The sequence below is a fragment of the Peromyscus californicus genome, unplaced genomic scaffold (assembly GCF_007827085.1).
Source record: "Peromyscus californicus insignis strain IS unplaced genomic scaffold, ASM782708v3 Scaffold_7__1_contigs__length_154581171, whole genome shotgun sequence".
Taxonomy (NCBI): domain Eukaryota; kingdom Metazoa; phylum Chordata; class Mammalia; order Rodentia; family Cricetidae; genus Peromyscus; species Peromyscus californicus.
Genome location: NW_026294595.1, coordinates 59,494,976 through 59,508,626, shown reverse-complemented (window position 1 = coordinate 59,508,626; position 13,651 = coordinate 59,494,976).

The window sequence follows — 13,651 nt, the reverse complement described above, 5'->3', positions numbered from 1 at the left end:
ATAATTGTAAAGAATATAGAAAATTCCTTGATGCAAGATGCCCAATGTAACTTATAAAAGAAAGAAAACTAAAATATTAAGGAGAGTAGCAGCTGAGGAAAGAAAAAAATAACAGAAAACACGTGTACACATTTTATCTATAAACAAACTAAATGCATCACTTCATTACAAGCAAAATAAAGTAACATTGACAGAAAACACTTATAATTTATAAATTATGTTAAACAAAGAAAACTCTATAGCAGCGATATGTAGTCATCTCTGAAGTAGAGGGCAGAGATATAATCACAATAATTGCATGTCTATATTCTAGATTATTTTATTATATGTTCAGTTACAGAATGCTCAATGGTTATTATTTCCTTGAAGACAGAAGCAGAAAAATACTGTTTCTTCAGAGGATTTTTGAATTATCCACTCATGTATAATAACTATGTAGAAATTAATATTTATAAGAATAAAATTTCTTATTTTATTTTAGTAGAATGTGTCACCTTTAAATGGCCAATGTTTATCCCATTATATTAGTGTTCAAGGCAGGGAATGCCTCCAAATTATACACAGACCCTCTCCCCATTTCCTTAATCAATATTGATTACAAAATTCCTGTTAATTGACTCAATTGCGTTAAGCCTGTCTTGACTAATCCAAATCAAGCAGGGCTCATTAAAATTCAAGTTTCCTGTAATAACATCAGATTATACATTAATAGGATCCATTTGTTTAGAGACAAACTAGATCAGATTGCAACATTTTATGCATGAAAAATAAATTTGATCAATAAATGTAGCATTTTTGCTGCAGAATTAAAAATGTAGGAAATGACATTTTAAGTATTTCACATAGTTATCTTAGGGATAAAGTTAGGAAGATAGATGTGTGCATACTTAGTGAACACACATTAATATTGTGTATTTAATTATTTTCATCATTAAAAATGGAAATAAAATATTTTTAATGAATCTATGAGAAATATTTTGAAATTATATCAGTCCATGACTGAAAATATGTATATTCAGTACTATTAAAAAGATTATGGTTAAAAATATTACCCCTTTCTTGGTGTTACACTGTAAAGATTACTTAATCTTCTTTTCATTTACTTCTTCAATTAATTTATTGCTTAATGATTTCCTCTGTGTGTATGTTATGGTTGCTAGCTTGGTGTTTTATAGGGCTTCTTAGCGGTGGGAAAGGGTGTGTCTCTGACTCTTTTGCCTGCTCTTAGCAATCTTTTCCTCCTATTGGGTTGTCTTGTCAGTCTCTATATGAGGCCTTTTGCCTTGCCTTCCTGTATCTTGTTGTGCTGTGTTTGCTTGTTGTCTCTTGTAAGCCTACGCTTTTCTGAGAGGAAACTGAGGGGGAGTAGATCTGGGGGAGAGAATATGTGTGTGTGGGGACCTGGGAGAAGTTGAGAGATAGGAAACTGTGGTTGGGATTTATTGTATGAGAGAAGACTCTATTTGCAATTATTATTATTATTATTATTATTATTATTAATGATGATGATTAATAATAAAGACTGTCTTGAGTCTTACAAGAGACTGTGGAATTTTGAACAATTTGGGGTACTGTTAATGACCATGAACAACTTTGGGAAGAAATGGTTTGTTTTATCTTAAAACTCTCAGATGACAATCCTTACATAACTCAGCGATGGATTGTCACCTTCATATTTGTCTGCTTCTTGAATGTGGATGCAGTGTGACCAAGGCTTCCCAGCCATGATGAACTGTACCCTCAAATGTGTCAAATAAAAGTTTTCTTCTTTGTATGCCTTTGGTCACAGATGTTTTGTCACAGTAACAGGAAAATTGACACCATGACACATTTATGTATTTGACTCCAATATATTAGATTGGAATTGCAGCTGTTTGATTATTTCTACAAAATATGTTTACTGGGAAATACATTTATTATATATTAAAATCTAAATGAATTGAAGTCTTTATCATTTGACCAGTTATTTCTTCTAATACCTTTCCCAGTCACATTTTTCATATCTTCATCAGACTTCAAGTTTTACATTTGAATTGTTAACAGGTCCTTATGGCTCTGTTCATTGCCCTAAACAAACTCACCAACTCTCTCTCTCTCTCTCTCTCTCTCTCTCTCTCTCTCTCTCTCTCTCTCTCTCTCTCTCTCTGCCTCTTTCTTTAAAAAAAAAAAAAACAGTTTACTCATCACAACTGGTAATTTGTGAAAAAACCTGCCCTGAAAACATTAAAAATGTTATTTATATAAATATGGGTGGCTTTCCCGTTTTATATATTTGTCATTTATGATAAGGTGAAATAAAGAATAGGATAGATTAATTTGTACTGTCTCTATGAGCATTAAAACTTTCTTTCCTTAAAATATCAAATGGGAACGAAACATTTTTCCTAGAGTCTATTGTGTGCTTCCGTTTTCTTTCGGTTTGTTCTGCATCCTAGGCTGAAGTTATGTGTGAGTCCAGCATAGATGAAGGGATCCTAAAGGAGACAGCATTTGAAGGTTCTTTGACTTGGGGCATACTCTCCCACCTATCTGTTGCTGCTTCCACCCTGTCCTTCAGTATCACAGTCACACACTCTGTCACCTTTTACAGTCACACTCAGTGGAGGGAAGGTGGATGTCCCGATTTCATCTGATCCAAGCATAATTTCCCATAAATAGTGCTAACATATTGCGAAAATAGTATGAAATATTTGTATCCATAGATGTGGCCTTCCCCAAGTTATCTATGTGTTGCTTTGCTTTTCAGTTACTAAATTATCACTTTTATAATCAGATATATGGCAGCGGAAAGCTTTAATATTTTAAGCCATACAAATCTAACACTATATAACAATAATGAAAGTCACATACATATGGAATTAAGTAGACTTTAGTGCTTTCACAAGATTTTGAGCACATTAAACCAAGGCAGAAAACTTGTTCCCTCATATAGTACCCACACTTTGTATTAATACATGTTCAATGATATTTGCTCAATATAAACAAACACAAATTACTTTTAATCTAATGTAAAATAAATACTGATATGATTTATAATATAGAAAGTAGCTGAGAAACCCCAAATTACCCTATTTTCTGAAAATATGAATTATAGTACTATGGTAATAAAACATTAATTTCTGTTTAACGTAAAAGTTGGAACTAAATGTATTTACTGCAAAACTAACAGCTGTAATAAAATTCTGTTCATTGTAGTCAGAAACATGCATCTAATATAAACATCTGTCAGTGCTACACCTTAGACCAAGGGCCAATGATTGACTTACATAGTGCATTTCTCCAGGTGATGTTTGTTGTTAGGCTACACACCAAATATTCACTGATAAATGTTTCTTTGACTTGCAGGAATGTTATAATATGGTTGCATATGGTACACTTTTCAGTTGATTATACAAGAAGACAAACCTTCCAAAGTAAAATAAAATATTATTTTATATGATAGGAGTATGGGCTGGAGAGATGGTTCACCAGTTAAGAGCATGTACTGCTTCTGCGGAGGATTGAGTTTGGTTTCCAGAAGCCATATCTGGCAACTCACAATCACCCATAACTAACATAGCTCCAGTGGACCCAACAGACTCCTCTGTATGCACTTAACATACAGTTATGTGCACCCCACCCCCACACATATGCACATATTTTTAAATACATATTTTTTAAATGAGAGCAATAAGAATAACATTCTTATTTTCAGGCTTTGCAGAACATTTTATAAGAATATTCTCAGAGAGTTGAAGTGTAAGTAAGTGGTCCTTGATTGGCGCTACTTTTTTTTTTCAGCTGAGAGAAGACTGCAATCTGGGAGCTACAGCAGCATTCAGAGCGGATGGTGGGTACGGGCTGCCTTATCATGTTTGGCAGGGATTGGAGTTTTGTCATTTACACACATTTAGACACCTCTCTTGCCTCTATCATTTCATTGAAACTTTCATTGCTTGGAATGATGAAAAAGTGCCAAAGTACTGATCAGACCCTGAGTCGCATTATGCTGGCAGGACTCTTCTACTCAGCTGGATTGACAGAAGTTGAAAACGCCACTTAGAAACACTCTGCCTTCCCCACCCACTCTTGGTTGACTTACATTAACAACTGTATTTCCAGGTCTGTTAGTTCTATTGGTTATTCCCTAGGGCTCTTCTTTAAATATAACTGTTGGGTATGAATGTAAACATTGTGAGCATAAAATTCAAACTAAATGCTCACTGGTTATGCTTATGTCTTTTTACTAATACAGACAGGAACAGCAATTTATCTATATTTTTAGCTTTTTATTAGATAAGTGACAGTTACCCTTATGTGTTGCTATCCCATATATTCAGTGGCTAAACTGATGCCTTTGAACAAGATTTCATATGGATATAATAAGAAGATCTAACTTTCTGTGTCTACAAACTTGGGAAGGCCAGCAGTACTCTATAATGCTCACCTACATTGGTACAATATAGAAAACTTTCCTCAAAGATGAATTTACCCCTATACTCCTGCTCTTCAATCACTCATCTTGACTTTAATATCATCCAAAAAACCATGTATCTTAGTTATAAAAATAAAATGCATATTTTGTCAAGATAATTCATATTGTTAGGTAATATTGAATGTTATTTGTGCAACACAGAGTACCAAATAGTATCCCACCTACCCTCTCTTTTATGTTTACATTTCCTAGCAATATAGATTCTGAAGCTTTTTGATGGTTTAAATGAGAAATGCACCCTTAGGGCTTTTACATATTTGGTCCCCAGTTGATGGCATGGTTTCAGAAGTTTTAGGTGATGCAGCCTTGCTGGAGGAAGTACCTTTCTAGGGTTGCACCTTGAGATTAAAATGCCGCCACCACCAGTCCTCTTAGCTTCATGCTTGGTGTTCAAGATGGGAGCTTTTAGCTTCCTTCTACTTCTCCCATGCCTGCCGCCACCTGCCATACTTACTTCAACAGTATGGACTCTCTGGAGCCAGAAGTGGAAATAAAGTCCTTTTTTTTTCTGAAACTGCCTTCATCATAGTATTTTATCACAGCAACAGAAAAGTAGGTAATGCAAGTTCTTTCTATACTTCATTTTCTCACAATTTTTAAATGCTGCACTTAACAGTATAGTCTCAACTTCATATATGAATAAATAATATCCTATAAATTTAGTATTCTTAAGCAACTATGGTACTTTGTTTTGGAGAGAATGTGTCTGAATCTTTCTTCTTGGGGTATAGGGTGAAAGCAACATACGTGTTTTCCTCCTGAAGCTTAAATCTATTTGATTCAATAAACCCTATGAAATTCCATGTCACCTATTTGGCATAAATTCATGGTGTATGACATTCTACATATTATAAAATTAAGGAGATTTTTCTTGTAAACTTCATTTTAACATATAAAATATTTTAAAATAGACCAACATTTTTGAATATAATTGATTTTTTAATTAAAGGAGAAACAGAAAACAGAGACCCCAAATCACATTAAATTTTAATGTTTTCCATCCAAGTATAAGTAAATGAATCTAGCAGTGAACTATGATTATTATATATCTAAGTATTCATCATGCTTTGAAATTATGTTAGCTTTCTTTGTCCAAAAGAGAGGGGGTCTGATAAAAGTAAACAAAAATTTAAACACCAAGGACCTGCTGCTTTTCACGTGAGGTGTCAAATCACCTCGATTCGTCATAGCCAGAGAGAAATGGTATTGTAGACCAGTTTTATATCAGTATTGCCTTCAGAATATTTCTCTGGTGATATTGTGAATATTAACAAATGTCAGATTGATTTATTACATTTAAATAAAATCCAGCAGGGCAAGAACATTAAGATGTCATTTATCAAAGTAATGAACTAATGGGAATAGAACTCAAATGTCTGAATTGTTCCAGGCTAGTAACCTATAGGTTACATTTTATTTATACAAAAGTGTTAATTTGGTAATAGAAAGCATGCCATGAAAAGAAAGAAATACAATGAAGAATCCTGTGGAAAAGTTTTGCAGGCTTAAATGTGGGAATACCGAGTAAAGACAACTTCAATGCAAAAATATACAGACTTCTTAAATATCTCAGAAGTATCTTTTCAAGAGGTAATTACAAAAGGTCCTTCCATTTCCAATAACACCTGTGAGCTTCATTCACTCCTCACAGTAAGTACAATGATTGTCACATGATAAATCATCATTGTATCTATCGGTTACCAAAGCTTACAATGATCTGAATGGTCAGTTTTACATGAAAACAACCCATAATAATCAGAATTTTAAATAAATATCTAATTATTCTCAAAGGTAATTTCAATGCCAATAAAGTCCATGTGTTCTTCTTTATATTCTATAAGTAAATATAACTGCTTAACATAAGTCAATATCACAAAAATATTTTCAATAGACATATATTTTCTGTAGTTCTATTTATTAGGCACAGGAGTTAAATTAGTTTGGTGACCATGAATTATCCAAGTACTACTGTTTACAATGAGAATGTATATTGTTGATCAAAGCTAAAGTCTATACATGTTGGGTGAAAATACCATAACAATTCGGCACCAGGCATATACCTTGGAAATATTATAATTTAAAAAATATTAAAAGATACTCAGTTTTCTGAGCTTAGCATTATTATGTTTCAATAGCACCATGGAAAGTATTTGCTCTCAAGCACTAAAATGAAAATTACATTACAAACACAAACCTCTTCCTGTCAGAAACAATCAGCTAAATAATACTTGCTGATAAATGAAAGAAATCGTAAACTGTCATTTTTGCCTTCCCCATTATTTTCTACATAAAGAAATGTTCTTACAGTAATTAACTCGGAATCCTTGGGCTGTCATTGGCTTAGCCAAGAACTTCCTTGATCTCTTTATGTCAATTCTAATACTTTGTACAATATATTATGAAATAATCGCTTTGTCATTTATTAGCCGTTGTTTACACCAATAAGAGCACCTGGGAAGATGAGACCATTTTAAGAACACTGAAAGCATTATAAAAACACAAAGTGCATACATGCGAAGCCTTTAACATCAGGCAGAAGCCAGCCTCCTCTGAAGGGCCTTTAATTCATGGGAAAATCCTATGGCTCCTGTTTCCACGAACCTGGAATAATAATAACTTTTGGCTCCAAAGCCTTTATCAGTTCAGTATTGACCGGACTTCAAGGTAAGGTGACCCATTTTTTCGTCGACTGCCCCAGATATTCAAATAATGAACTATGTTTTCATTCTGAAATTTTTTCTTATGATAATTTTCTCTATTCAAAACTACAAAGCTTTCCTAAAATTGGGTCATTCTGTTATCAACATGTTCTCAATAAGCCAACAGCAGACTTGAAGTAATTTAGAATTTAGCAAGTTCATTTTAAATAATAGTTTAATTTGAACAAGCTCTGACATGCAAAGAAAAATAATCCAGCCCCCAATAAAGTCACTCTTAATTTAACATTTTGTTGAGCTAATAAAATTAACTTTTTTTCTGGAATACATCTTCTTGACTTTTACATGAAAATAACATTATTAAATTTCTTTAATCTGTGTCACAGCACACTACCTAGACACTAACACTGAGAATAAACAGGGAGGATATTGAAAAGACATAATGACTTATATTCAATAACTAGAGACTGTATGGGGCATTCCTTTATTAAATATTTACCATCTGCTCCAAAGCCAGATGGCCCAAGTTGTTCCTTGGTAATATGGCTTACAATAATTTTTAGTTCTGTTCAGACATAAGCAAAACATATTTAAGAGAAAAATAAACACAAAACATTGTTATAATTTTTAAAATTTTTATATCTTAATTGTTAATATTTTATCAATCAAATTTAATAAAGTCATTTGCCATTATTTATTCATCTGAAAAAGTTGCAAATCCTTTAAATAGGAAAGATTGAGTCAAAATAGCAAGGGCCGTAATTAAAGTAATGGAACTACCAACTGATAAAAAGTGAATTCTCAGATATTTTTGATATTTTATTGATCTATTGAGATCCAAAGAGTGGTGACATTTTGACATAACAACCCAATATAAATAATAAAAGTATAATTTCATCTTCCAGTTATTTCCTGAACAAATAGATAAGAAAAATAACAGCTATTGCGTCCGTCTGAGTGTGTGGTAGACAATACACACAGGACATTTGTTTTAAAGCCCAAATGTCTTTTTCCTTTTTCACCTTTCTTGCCTATAGTTAACTAACTTTTGTCTTTTAATTTGAGTTATAAGTAATACAAGAGTAACAAAAATTATTATTTATAAGTAACTTAGAATGATCAATTTAGTGTTAAATTTATGTAAACCCAGTAAGTCAAAATGAAAATAAAATGAAATTTAATCAGATCATGATAACTTCATATTTTTTTACTCACATGATTCATTATAAACTTAGCAGTAAAGACTATCATATCTGTAGAAATCTAATATGTTATAATAGTACTATATGAAAATGAAAAAAAAACATGAAGCATGAAAGATAACCTTTGAAAATAATTTGTTGTTTTTTATAGCCTTTTTAAAGACTTCTATACTTAAGATCCTTGGCAATTATCTTATAGTGAAGTTATATAAAACTACCTGTACAAATTTTTAATACAAATTTAAAGTAAAATAAAAATGACCTCAATAACTATTATTAAAGTTTCATTCCAAATGAAATCCTTTCAACTTGATTTTTGTCCCATTCATTTTAAAGATTGCATTATTATAGTATTAGAATTTTGGCATTTTTTTGACTTGGGTGGTTTTTTATATCTAAATTAGACCTACTCAAATAGCTGTATGTATAGATTTTTACAAGTTCTTTTCTAGTCAAGCCCTAACCCCTGTGTGGTTGTATTTAAATGAAGCCTCTAACGAAGTAACTGAATTAAAAAAAAAGGTTCTAAGAACAGGGTCTGGTTATGATGTGCTCAATTCACCTGTAAGAAATAGTTTCTGTTTACACATTTGCAATGAAGAAAGACTATGCAAATACAGAGGAGTCTGGTAGCAGTTTGCAATAAAGGTAACCTTACCAAAAATCAAATTTGCCAACAGCTGGATTAAAATTTCTAGAGTCCATGATTATCAAAACATATCTGAGGTATAAACCATATAAATGTGATATCTTGCTATGACAGCTAGGGAAACATATCAAATTTATACTTGTGTTAGAATTTACCATATAACCTACTTCAAACAGTGTCCTCCATATTTTCCATATATATAAAAATATATTCTTAGACTCATATACATATTCATATATACACATATCCTTCAGGATTCTCTATTCTTTACATAAATATTGACCTGCTGTGAGTTTCTGTATTAATTTCCATGTACTGAAAGAAAGAAGATTTTTCTGAGGAGAGTTGAGAGATACACTTATCTAAGGCTATAATGATTAGAATTTAAGGCCCCTTTGATTTTTAATCCTACAATTGCAAAAGGTGGAGTAGAATGGCTTCTTATTCATAGAGAAGACTTGAGAAACATAAATGTAAGCAAGGATTCACAGGAGTTGAAAGTAAAAATTCATAGACTAGAAGATGTCATGATACATGAGCCAAAGTTATAAACAAATAAAAAAGTAAGTCTAAAATGTAAAGATATAAACACAGGATAGATTAATCAACTGGTAACAAGACTGACTGAGGTGCACACGGGTAGAGTAAGCCATTCCCAGCATAAGATAAATCCACTTTCTCACTCTGTTGGACCAAAATAGTAGCATACACCCAAGCTGTTACAAATGTTCTGGTCCTCTGATATTATTTGATTTTCCTCATTTCTTATATGTGGCTAATTTTGCAGTATATATTATTTAATGATATTTAGCAATGTTGACAGTTTAAGGTAAAATAAAAAAGGATTTTTTGAATTTTGTAGTTTCTATTTAACTATATGAGACAAAATCATCAGATATATCAATTATCTCTTCATATTTACATAGTTAAACTTATATATTTACAATGACAAACAAATATATTTCTATAAATATTTAAGAAAGCAATAAAATGCATGTATTTTGTGTCTTAATATTATATTAAAGATGGGGAAATATATTACATTGTTTTCTATGTCAAGTTTGCTATGATCTGAAATATGCACATTAATATGATTAATCATATATTTGGGCCTGTTGCTAAAGAGGTGAAAGGCTTGGTGGTATTGTACATCCTGATGATAATTGCTATCCAACCCTGAGTTTCAATCACTGCACCATAATGTAAAAGCCAGTTCATTTTATGCTATCCATCAAAAACACTATTGCATGTAATATAAGCTCTCATTCTCTGCCTCCCTTCAAAAGATCTACCTGTGCCAAGTCTTACATTAAGAATATGAATTATGTGACAGTAGCTGTAGTTACATCCACAAGATGCATTTTTTGGCAAGCACTTTACATCACCCTGAATCTATCTGACAGATGAGTGGGCATGTTTATATGATCTTTGTTGAATATTGATAATATAAAATGAGTAGAGTAAAAGGTTTATATCCTGTGCCATTGCATTTATTAATTACATCTGATGCAGAGAGGGTTGCAAAGATTGATGGGCATACTTGGTCCCCATTTTAGCATGCTGCATACTGCTCTTAGTGCTTCATGTACTAACACCGAGTGCCATCAAAATTTACTCCCGCATAGTAAATCCTTTCCAAATCATTTTGACCTAAATGGGAAAAGGAAAATTAATTTTCACATGTCATTACAGTAATGTCTTCTCAGACATATATATTGCCACAATTAATTCGAAGTATGTATATATATATTATGTATTCCATTTTATTATATCATTTAAACTACATAACAAAGAATAAGATTTTTTTCAAATTAGGCATTAATGTATTTGTTCTTTGTTTTGCTTGTTTGGTGCTTGAACGTTTTTAAGGACATGCTGAATGCTTGAGAATATAATTTCAAAACGGATGTGCCTTAATGTTTTGTGGTCATGTTGAAATTCTTGAGTGACACATCACAGTTGACATTATTCCACAGGGAGGTGGAAGAATTTCACAGAGCCCACTAAGACACAGAGAGTTTCCCAAAAGAATCCTGCAGCTCAGCATTTTTAGAGTTTCACAAAAATTAGTACTTACTGTATTATTAGTTTCCACATTTAGAGGAGAACCATGATTAAATCTTATGGGAAAAGCTGAGCCAGCAACAATTTGGGCTTTTTGGTTTGAAAACTGTCCCTGACAACAGATTCCCACAGTGTAAAGCTAAGAGAAGAGTGTCATGACAGTTTCACTAACATATTTGAACAGGATTTTCTTCTTCACAATCTTTACTAACTGACTTAAAATTGAGCCTTAAATACATGTACTACAAATGATAAATTTTGAGGTTATTTTTTATAGTCTATGTTACTTGAAAGTTATTTTGAAGTGATTTTTATTGACATTACACATAAACATTATATATATATATATATATATATAACAAATGCCTGTTGAAATATTTCAATGATGTAAGACTTTCAAGGAAGCATAAACATTTATAATTTATTGTTACAGATATGTATCTCTATATGTTTTGAATTCAGAATTATTTGAGAACCAATTCTATTCTAAGATATTTTTAGGTGTCTATAGTTAGTATTTTATAGGTGCTTCAGAATTCTTTTTTGGCTCAAGCAATTACACAAAAAAGACATGATTTTGATCGAAAAAGGTATCTTGTGCTTTTTCTCTTATCTGAGTTTTAAGTAAATCCTATCATATTTTTAATTGTAATATCAAAAGCAATGGCCACAATATTGTGAATAAATGTAAGCTGTAATATTTGCTAAATTAACTTTTGCAAATATATATATGTATATATCCAATAAATTAACAAAACAATTTAACCAAAGGTTTTTGATATGTATATAACACAGAATATTTGTGAATACAAAAGGAAAATGGATGTTCCAGAAAGTAAAGTAACTCAAAATTTAAGGATTCTCCTGCACATTACTTTGCCAATTTTTCTTTGGTGACTACAGGGAAGTAATGAGTGGATAGTCATCTGAAATTGACAAGGAATGTCCAGACTCATTTTTTTTCCTCAGGGCATAGTGGAAGGTAAAGAAGCATACTGGGACTCATTTTATACCAGTTCTGCATGGGATGGGGATGGTGCAGTTGCTCAATAGGCAATTATCATTTGTTTAAGTGATGAATGAGTAGATGATTAAACTAATTTGAAAATCATATTTTGAAAAGTATAGATGCCTACGGAGTAATACTTTTCTTGGTATATCCTGGAAATGTATTTAGACATGAAGTCAGAAAAGTTATCTGGGGCACAATATGGGCCAACTCACTGATACCAAAAAATGTGAGGAAAACCCTTCCATCCAGACTACTTCAAAGAAAATTGCCCCATTAATTTTAATTGTTCTGAAGGCACGGGAAAACAGAAAGCTGATCTGTGAAGTGTCATGCTGAAATAGCCTAGGAATCACATTGGAAGTTTATAAACCAAGATCGTGGGCATGGTTGTGGATGAGTTATTCACAATTTAAGCAAAAAAAAAAAAAAGTTCTTAACAGGGAACATTCAGATTATAAATCAAAGATCAATAGCTACTGATTGTAAATCAAAGTCAACATAGGAATATTAATGCAGCTTTAGTAAGCTTGGGGTGGTGTCTTTAGAAAATGTTGTCCTCTGCATGTCTAAGGAAATAACAGGGACCTACAACTATAGAGCCCCCTATGTGTGTCCAGTAGGCTGTTGATCTGCTGTCAGGCACATCTGCTCACAGGCATTTATGAATCAAAACATTGTACCTTTTCTTCCAACAACCCTTTCTCTCTTACTGAAATTCTGTCCTAAGACTTTGTTTTCTAAAAATAATCATTCAAACCAGAGGTGGGTAGGGGGGAAATGTTTAAAATGTACTGCCTATCTTCCAGTTCAAAACTTAAAAGTTTAGCCTCCTTTGCTAAGCCTCTGTTTCCACCTGGTTTAAAATAAATTCTTTATACAGCACTTCTCTGTCTCTTTTTAACATCCACTAAATAGAGAGAACAGATTACTGCACTTAGGCAAAGCAACGGAAGCAGGAGGTGAAGTGGTTGCTTAGCAACAATACCTGTGAGTAATTAAGCATCTCTTGAGAATTGCTTGGTTAGGCTTTAAATTCTTGGCCTTGTTACAAAGAGCTATACGAATTGGTTGGATTTTGCCTAACTATGGTATTAATAATCATAGTGGTCAAGATAGTCATCAAGGTAAGTAGGTCTCAACATTAACCAAAAATCAGTGAAGTTTATATGTCATTGCTCTCCTTGCCGTCAGCCTCAGGCACATCTTAGGGAAGGCAGAGATGATTCTTCTTGTCCCAGGTGAATATCTACCTTCCCTCTGAGTAATTTCCAATTCAATTCTAATTTCTGATTCCCGCAGCTATCACTCTGTATTATTAGGCTTTAGTTAAGCATTAAATATGCATAGAAGAATCTGGGTAAGTTATTCTACAACCATTGCAAGACATTTGCGTACACAGAGTATAGGTTTGGATGCTTAAGTTTAGAATGCTGGGAGTTAAATCAATGTTGGCTTACATTGAAAGAGGGTTTGACGAGAGTAATAGGAAGAGGGAAATGATATATCATAATCTCAAAAATAAAATAATTCATTTAAGAAGACATAGCGGCCGGGCGGTGGTGGCGCACGCCTTTAATCCCAGCACTCGGGAGG